Source organism: Macrobrachium rosenbergii, chromosome 25 (assembly GCF_040412425.1).
Source record: "Macrobrachium rosenbergii isolate ZJJX-2024 chromosome 25, ASM4041242v1, whole genome shotgun sequence".
In the NCBI taxonomy this organism is placed as follows: Eukaryota; Metazoa; Arthropoda; class Malacostraca; order Decapoda; family Palaemonidae; genus Macrobrachium; species Macrobrachium rosenbergii.
The window spans coordinates 12,306,034-12,316,033 of NC_089765.1; the positions used below are offsets into that span (position 1 = coordinate 12,306,034).

At 36.6% G+C, this 10,000-nt stretch overlaps 1 protein-coding gene across 1 annotated transcript in view; it reads left to right on the forward strand.

Moving 5' to 3' along the window:
* LOC136852334 (uncharacterized) overlaps positions 1-10,000 on the forward strand; it is a 212,569-nt gene that overhangs the window by 64,001 nt on the left and 138,568 nt on the right. The window lies entirely within an intron of this gene.

A 10,000-nucleotide genomic window follows, 5' to 3' on the forward strand; every position in this document is an offset into this window, starting at 1 on the left:
TTATTCCAGTAAGTGATTATTTTAGACTGGTGTGAAGAATTGATTTTGAATTGAGGATTCATGATCAGATTTTGGTTTTCTGAAAAGAAAACTATTGTACCGTCTTTGTCTATGGTCCACCCTCAGATCTTAAAAACTATTGAGGCCAGAGGGCTGCAAATTAGTACGTTGATCATCCACCCTCCAATCATCAAACACACCGAATTGCAGCCCTCTGGTCTCATTAGTTTTTATTTTATTCAAGGTTAAAGTTAGCCATAATCGTGCGTCTGGCAACGATATAAGCCACGCCACCACCGGGCCATGGTTAAAGTTTCATGGGCCGCGGCTCATACAGCATTATACCCGAGACCACTGAAAGATAGATCTATTTTCGAGGGCCCTTGATTATACGATGTACAGAAAACTCAGTTGCGCCGAAGAACTCCGGGCGCACTTTTTACTTGTATATAATTATTGGTGGATAAGAATGAAAACCTCAAGGAAGATATATGTCTATTTATCTATTTCTTTATTAATTTGTGAAATTAATATTTCTTTTCGAATATTTACTATTTCCTATTTTCTCTTCTGAATTTCCTGTTACTTCTTTCAAATGAACACCATATTATTCTTTGGAAGCTTGAATTTCAAGTCAGTGGCCCCTTTGGTGGGCTTGTTCCATATGAGTAGGGTTCATCTTCTGAATTATAATAATAATAATAATAATAATAATAATAATAATAATAATAATAATAATAATAATAATAATAACAAATTCTACACTCCGTTCTGCTCTATTCCCTTCCTAACTACTCAATGGCGCTGGCTGGAACGCTGAAGCACGCGCGGCATCTGCCGATTTCCATCACGGGGCAAACTAATGCAAACTAATGACGGTATTCCAAAGCAGTCCATTAGAAGGGCCCGTAAAATGGATTGAGAACGCCTCCATACAAGGTACCGATGACAGGTTTATCTCCGATCTGAAAATGGGGCTTCTGAATAGATGCTGTCCGGTACGGAGATAATCTCTCTCGCGTGCGGTTCTATTCTGTTCGTGAGGGCACTTACGTACATACGTGCATATATATGTACATATATGCTCGGAAAGCCACAGGAAAATGCATACATATGTACGTACATACGTGCTCCCGAACACGCTTGTAAAATACATGCATACACGTACATAATTGCCCAGAAAACAACAGTTTCATACATACATACATGCTCAGAAAACCACAGGAATATACATACATACATACATATATACATACATGCATACATGGTGAGAAAACCACAGGAATATACATACATACATACTTACATACTTACATATGCATACATACATATACATACCTATATGCATACATACATACGTACATGCATACTCATAAAAGTACAGGAATATACATACATACATACATACATACATACATACATACATACATACATACATACATACTCATTAAACCACTGGAAAGTACATACGTGCATGCTCATAAGATCACAGATGCACATGATTTAGTATGAACAAAAACCTTATGAAAATATATACATACATACATACATACATACATACATACATACATACATACATACATACATACATACATTCAGGTATGGCTAGATAGAAGTCCATCTTCAGTGATTATAAGGTGACAAAGAATATCTTAAAAAGGAATACCATACTCAGAAACGACCAGGAAATTAATATTGCAATTAACATGAACAGATATCAAAGTGTTTAACAGCAGATACAAAGCAATTATATAAAAATTTGCGTATGTAACTTTTGACTAATATTTTATTAGTTTCATATTGATTATTTGTATATTTATTTACTTATTTATGTATTGATTATTTTCGTGAGAAGGAAGATTGCAAAAACTGCTCCCATGCAAATTCTAATTTTCTGTGGAAACATCAAACTTATCTTAGATGTAAGGAAATTTTTCTTTTTACAGACCTCACCAGTCATTTTCTTCAGTTACCACAGACTCATTTCTTTAGGCAACACAGTTTTAGTTTTCTGTAAAAGAAAACTGTTATGCCGGCTTTGTCTGTCCGTCCGCATTTTTTTCTGTCCGCGCTTTTTTCTGTCCGCACTTTTATTCTGTCCGCACTTTTTTCTGTCCGCACTTTTTTCTGTCCTCACTTTTTCTGTCCGCACTTTTTTCTGTCTGCACTTTTTCTGTCCGTCCTCAGATCTTAAAAACTACTGAGGCTAGAGGGCTGCAAATTAGTATGTTGATCATCCACCCTCCAATCATCAAACATACCAAATTGCAGCCCTCTAACCTCAGTAGTTTTTATTTTACTTAAGGTTAAAGTTAGCCATAATCGTGCGTCTGGCAACGAATGAGATAGGCCACCACCGGGCAGTGGTTAAAGTTTCATGCGCCGCGGCTCATACAGCATTACACCGAGACCGCCTACAGATAGATGTATTTTCGGTGGCCTTGATTACACGCTGTAGCGGCTGTACAGAAACCTCGATTGCGTCGAAGAAACTTCGGCGCATTTGTTACGTGTTTATCCATGACGCAAGATTTCTGGACTCGCCGTTGTGTATTTCTCGAATCGGTTTCGGAAGAAGAGGCGACCGCCTGGTGAATGCGTCATTTGGAGCTGAGGAGAGAGATCCTGTTTGTTTCTGGACTCGAGACAGGAACGTCAGCAGAAGCAAGAACTGTCTGGCCTGAAAGCGAGAGTGAAGCGGAATGGGTGAATCGAGAAAAGGAAAGAAAATATACATGAACGTTGCATGAATACAGGAGCGATAGAGAGAGAGAGAGAGAGAGAGAGAGAGAGAGAGAGAGATTCTTGATTCAAGGACTCCAAAGGCCTCTAGAATAGGAGATGAGGGTCGAATGAACTCGAATTTTGGAGATTACAGGAAAGTTGGAGATTACAGGAAAGAATGAAAGGAATATCAGAAGAATAAAGAAACATTAAATAAGAATAATGAGACAGAAAATGAATAAATATTTATATTCATCCACTGAATAATCGATTCAATATTGTCCGGAACAAAAGACATCACCAATGAATCCTTACCAAGGTCACATTACCTCAGATAAGGACCAGACGATCGATGGACAGTGAAATGATGCGTAAAAGGGAATCGAGGAGGAGGAGGAGGAGGGGAGGAGGAGGAGGAGGAGGAGGGAGGGGGGAGGGAGGGAAGGAGGGGAAGTCGAGAGAGAGAAGGTCGAAGGGTGAAGGACGCATGGGGACGAATCACAAAGGTCAGTTGTAGGAGTCAGGAGGATAGAGAGAGAGAGAGAGAGAGAGAGAGAGAGAGAGAGAGAGAGAGAGAGAGAGAGAGAGGCGGCTAGGAAGTAGAGAGAGAGAGAGAGAGAGAGAGGGAAGGGCTAGGAAGGAGAGAGAGAGAGAGAGAGAGAGAGAGAGAGAGAGAGAGAGAGAGAGAGAGAGAGGTTAAGGTTTAGGAAGTAGGGGAGAGAGAGAGAGAGAGGGGTTAAGGTTTAGGAAGTAAGAGGAGAGAGAGAGAGAGAGAGAGAGAGAGAGAGGAGGAGGTAGGGGAGGGCCGAGAGAGAGAGAGAGAGAGAGAGAGAGAGAGAGAGAGAGAGAGAGAGAGGACGTGCAAAGGATACCCAACAGAAAATGGAGACATCTTTTTTGTATGTTTGTGTTTGTAAGAGACAAAAACAGAAACACAATAAGTCGGATTTGCAGGACAAAGACACGTAAGTATAACAAAGACACTAATTAATGGAACTGCCAGAGAAATCCTGCGCAAGGCAAGGACTCTAAAGGACTCTAAAGGATAGGATTTAAGGATCAAATTAACCCCAAATTTAAGGATTAAAGGAAAACAAGAAATTAATGTCAGACGAATGATAAAATATTAAATAAGAATACACAGAAAATGAATAATAAAAAGGAATGACTGATAACTGAGAAAGTTCCACAAGGTGTCAATTTAGATTACATAGACTTTCTAAATTTTTAGAAAGTAGTTAGGAAAGTAATACCATTCAAGAATACAGAAAGAAAGTGAAGTTAGGAAAAGTGAAATGCTGTCTATTATTCCTGTCTATTTTATTTCCTTTCTATTTACTTCTTCCTGTCTGTTTGAAGAGCTTCAAATATCAGCGATGTTGCAAGATTTACCTTTGTTTTGCCACAGACAGACAGACAGGAGTAATATATCATAAGTTATAACTAACAGTACCTTTGCCTTGTAATTTGAATTCCTAGCTCAGGTCGTTTCTCTCTCTCTCTCTCTCTCTCTCTCTCTCTCTCTCTCTCTCTCTCTCTCTCTCTCTATATATATATATATATATATATATATATATATATATATGTATGTATATATATATGTATATATAAATACTATATATGTATGTATGTATATAAAAATATTATATATATATAGTATATAAATTCTCTCTCTCTCTCTCTCTCTCTCTCTCTCTCTCTCTCTCTCTCTCTCTCTCTCTCTCTCTCTCTCTCTCTCTCTCTCTCTCTCTATATATATATATATATATATATATATATATATATATATATATATATATATTAGAGAGAGAGAGAGAAAACGACGACCTTGGCAGTGTTTCCACTAAATATGTAAATTGACTTTATATCCTGGACATTTATATATTTCCTGTCTTCAGGTATTTTGAATTTCCGTTCTTGAACTAGGAGCTTGATGAGTCGGATACAGAAACCAGTCCACCGATTTTTTATTTATTTATTTCTTTTTTTGGTTTTGTGACTGGGACTCCTACATTTAACTGAAATTCGTATAACACACTTATATTTTCAATAAATATCATTTCTCATTCAAGTCCTTTATTATTTATATTATTTATCTTTATTTATGGCGAGTAATGGATAATTATTTTCGTTTATTCGTGTCTTAGATGTCCTGGCAATTTAGCATTAGACAGAAAGATGAATGCTACACTTCTTAATATAATATTTATGCTTGAAAGTTTATATACTGTAAGTGTATATATATATATATATATATATATATATATATATATATATATATATATATATATATATATATATATAACAGAGAGAGAGAGAGAGAGAGAGAGAGAGAGAGAGAGAGAGAGAGAGAGAGAGCATATAAAAATTAGCGATGTTGGTTGAACTAATTCGAAATAAAAAAAAAAAAAATACCGGTATGTATGGGAGTGATTTCAACTCCTTTCAGAAAGCGATCACGGACGCTTATTTAACCTTGTAGAATAATATGGTTTTGGGAACAACTCTTTAATACGTGTGGGACTTACGTAAATCAAGTGTTGATCTCCGTTAGAAAGACTTACTGATTGGTCTTCGCATGTTTTGCATCAGCGCAGAAGCGGAAAACTGAAAGTTTTCAGGACCTAATTATGCAAACCACACATTTGCATAGTGGTGTCAGCTCTACGCAGCCTGCTGTCAGTGGAGAAAGTTTACTATAGATGGAATATATCTATAGGATAACTAAACCTGATATTATTTGTGGCGCCATGGTGCCTCTGGTAGCCTAAAGCCAATTGGACGGTAGAAATTCCTTCTATTCTTTTCATGTTTTATCGTGGCTTCACCATCTATCAAAGTATATCCGTCTAGTTCCTCATTTTCGGTCGGTTTTTTTGGGTCCATATTTGGTCAGCGTCCATGATCTTTCCCACGCCTACGCTTCCAGTCAGCTAAGTGGTTCTGGCGGTCAGTGATTGGGCTTCTCTCTCTCTCTCTCTCTCTCTCTCTCTCTCTCTCTCTCTCTCACTGCATATACGTGTTAGAGCATCAGGCACTGCACATTGCGTTTCAGTGTTTTCAGCCATTATCGTCTAATTCTCCTCTCTCTCTCTCTCTCTCTCTCTCTCTCTCTCTCTCTCTCTCTCTCTTTAAAGCTTCGGCTGAAAACCCTTGTGGACTGAGTCGACAGACTGTATAGACCCAAGAGGGTTCCAAAGGGAAATTAGCCCGCAGAGAGAGAGAGAGAGAGAGAGAGAGAGAGAGAGAGAGAGAGAAGAGAGAGAGAGAGAGAGAATAAAATCCACAGTTATGCGGGATTTTGGCCTTTCGTGTATGAGACTCCCGTCTGGATTAGGTCAGGTCAGGTCAGGAGGTATTTTAGCTTCATGACGCAATGGGATGACCAACGACAGACAGGTGAGGAAAAGCTATTTTTTCTACCTCCGTAAGCATGCAAAGTGAGGTGTTTTTTCTCCCTTGAACTTCTGCTTCTGAAAATGCCTGGAAAAGTCAAGGCAAGGCAAAGAATGACTGTGGGGATGGAGTTTTCTCTCTCTCTCTCTCTCTCTCTCTCTCTCTCTCTCTCTCTCTCTCTCTCTCTCTCACCCTCACCGTTCTTTGTATTATGAGGCTCTAATGTTATTAATTTATATTTTAAATGTGAGAGGGAGTAAGTCTCTCTCTTTCTCTCTCTCTCTCTCTCTCTCTCTCTCTCTCTCTCTCTCTCTCTCTCTCTCTCTCTCTCCCCTCCGTTCTTTGTATTATGACGCTCTAAGGTTATTAATTTAAATTTTAAATGTGAGAGGAAGTAAGTCTCTGTCTCTCTCTCTCTCTCTCTTATAAGACATTATTGTTATTAATGTTTTAATTTATATTTTAAATGTTAGAAAAGGAAGTTTCCCTCTCTCTCTCTCTCTCTCTCTCTCTCTCTCTCTCTCTCTGTGCAGGCTAATTTCCTTGCAACTTTGCCATTATTATGTTGCAACCTAATCATAATTATGTTGCAAATCATTCATTATTATGTTTCAACTTAGTCATTATTTTGTTGCAACTCAGTATTAAGTTTCAACTTAGTCATTATCATAATGCAATTTTGTCAGTGATATGTTGCAATTTAGTCATTATTAAGTTCGAGTTAGTCGTTATTATGCTGCAACTTAGTCATTATTATGTCGCAACTTGGTCATTATTATGTTGCAACTTAGTCATTATTATGTTGCAACTCAGTCACTGTTATGTTGCAACTCAGTCATTATGTTGCAACTTAGTCATTATTATGTTGCAACTTTGTCACTATTGTGTTGCAGCTTAAAGTCATTAGTATGTTGCAACTTATTCGTTATTATTTTGCAACTTCGAATCATATTACGTTGCAACTTACTCATTATCATGTTGTGACATAGATTCATTATTGTGGTGCGAGTCATCATGATGTTGCAACTTTGACACATTGCAGAAATATCGATAAAACTTACCTTTAGTTAGTAGCATTTAATACCGTATTGTATATTCCTTAACAACTTATGGCGTTGAAATGCTCGTTAGCCCAGACTGTAATGGACATTTTATTGCTGCAGATTATGACATTAAAATTCATTAATTCGTATCCTTAGGTGATTCTTGGAGCGGTTTTTGTTTTTTTCTGAGCAGCGGTAAGGTCATTAGGACAGCCAATTAACAGCGCTGTAAAATGCAGAATAAAACAGCATTCATGGCGTTTGTAACTTGAATTAGGGAAGGTGAATATTTAGAAGATAATTTACAAATAATATATTCGTCTTTTAAGAGAATAATTTTTAGTTTTCTGTAAAAGAAAACTATTGTGCTGGCTTTGTCTGTCTGTCCGAACTTTTTTCTGTCCGCACTTTTTCTGTCCGCACTTTTTTCTGTCCGCACTTTTTTTCTGTTCACACTTTTTCTGTCCGCACTTTTTTCTGTCCGCACTTTTTCTGTCCGTTTTTTTTCTGTCCGCACTTTTTCTGTCCGCCCTCAGATCTTAAAAACTACTGAGGCTAGAGGTCTGCCAATTGGTATGTTGATCATCCACCCTCCAGTCATCAAACATACCAAATTGCAGCCGTCTAGCCTCAGTAGTTTTTATTTTATTTAAGGTTAAAGTTAGCCATAATCGTGCGTCTGGGAACGATATAGGCCAGGCCACCACCAGGCCGTGGTTAAAGTTTCATGGGCCGCGGCTCATACAGCATTATACCGAGACCACCGAAAGATAGATCTATTTTTGGTGGCCTTGATTATACCATACACAGAAAACTCCCAATTGTGCCAAAGAAGCTTCGGCACAATTTTTACTTGTTAGTGTTTTTTATTTACTTTTTTTGCGAAAGGCTGGTTTATTAATTCTTGTTGTTTCTCTGTCTATTCACCCTTTTAGTTAAGTTATTTCTCCTTTTACTGGGATAATTAGTCTTACGATGATAGCAATTTGAACAACACGGTTCAACCGATTCATATTTGAACTCTCATATCATTTCTGGGTCTCATTTATAACCTCTGTTCTAATTGCTGTGTTTTTGGCTTATCTAATATTTTTAGTTCTTTGTGAAATGAAATAATTGTTTAAAAATATATAAATATATATATATATATATATATATATATATATATATATATATATATATATATACAGTATATATATATATATATATATATATATATATATATATATATATATATATATATATATATATATATATATATATACATATATATATATATATATGTATGTATATATTTATATCTATATTATATATACACAAATATAATCTTACACTAACAAATAAAATGTAAACGAGTAGAATACAAATTTGCGGCAAGAAAGTAACTCAACTCACTAGAATATTAATGACCTCGTTGCCTCCAGGCGTTGCTTAATCAATAATCAATCATTTTTCTCATTTCCAATAATTGGCTCTTGAGGTCGACTTCAGATATAAGTAGTTTTGCTTCAAGTCTCTCTGTTGACGATAATTGTTTTTATAATTACGTTCTGTTTTAATTATATGTAACAGGAGCCAGGGGTGCTTGTATGTCAGGTAGAAAGCGCATTTGTAGAGATATAATGTGCTATCAACTTCTATGCGTCTAATTTATTCAGGCAGGAGGTTACGTAATAATTTGGGTGGTAACTCTCTCTCTCTCTCTCTCTCTCTCTCTCTGTATATATATATATATATATATATATATATATATATATATATATATATATATATATATATATATATATATATATATATATACATATATTCACAGTATATATGCATATATCCGTATATATTTTTATGTTTATAGATAGTTATATATAGGTATATTTATATATACATATATATAATTTTTTTGCGGGTATTAATTGGAACATGGAACTTTCTAACACCTGCCTTGTTTCCAGAATCATTTCTTATACCTAATGGAGAGTTATGCTTTCCGTTACCAATAAATTACAGACGGTAATACTTAACTATTCATTTAACTCGTATTTTTAATCTCAGACATTTAAGCAATATTAGAAAATTAAGAAAATAATTCCTCTATTAACCCCTTAGATTGGCCAAGACTTGTCTTACATGTGAAAATAGGTCCCTGTAATGCCCTGTAGTTATCTGGAGTCGCCTAATATTTTCCAGACCTCCCTACACTCTTGTCACTCCAGTAGATTTACATGACAGGAAAGGGCACTGTTAAACCATCTACTTATCTATCTGTTATCTTGCCCCGTCATTAGATAGGCTTGGTATCTCGCTAGTTAACTGGGGCCTCTCGTAAATTCCCGTGATAGCTCGTAAGTTGGGTAACTCTAGCCACGAAGTGCGGGTCTGTTGAGTTTCATCAATATTTCACAAGTTATCTGGAATTACTCTGCAGTGTCTTAGATTTGCGGTTTGACGTAAAGCGGGATGTCTTGATTGTATTCAGTTCTGTGGCTCTGAAGAGAGTTGTAAGAGGTATTGCATGGTTTTAATGATCTCTATAGTTATCAGTTCCTGACCTTGTATGCCCTCAGTTTATTGTTGCTATATTTCAGTGCATCTCACTTGCTGCATTGTGGGCATTACTCAAGGGCCTTTGCGGCGTCCCTTAGGGCCCGTAGCTGCAACCCCTTTCATTCCTTTGACTGTACCTCCGTTCATATTCTCTTTCTTCCATCTGACTTTCCACCCTCTCTAACAATTGTTTCACAGTGCAACTGAGAGGTTTTCCTACGTCCTGTTACACCTTTCAATCCTTCTTACTGGCAGTTAACCTTTCGGTGGGGTATATTGATCTTTGTAACTATTAA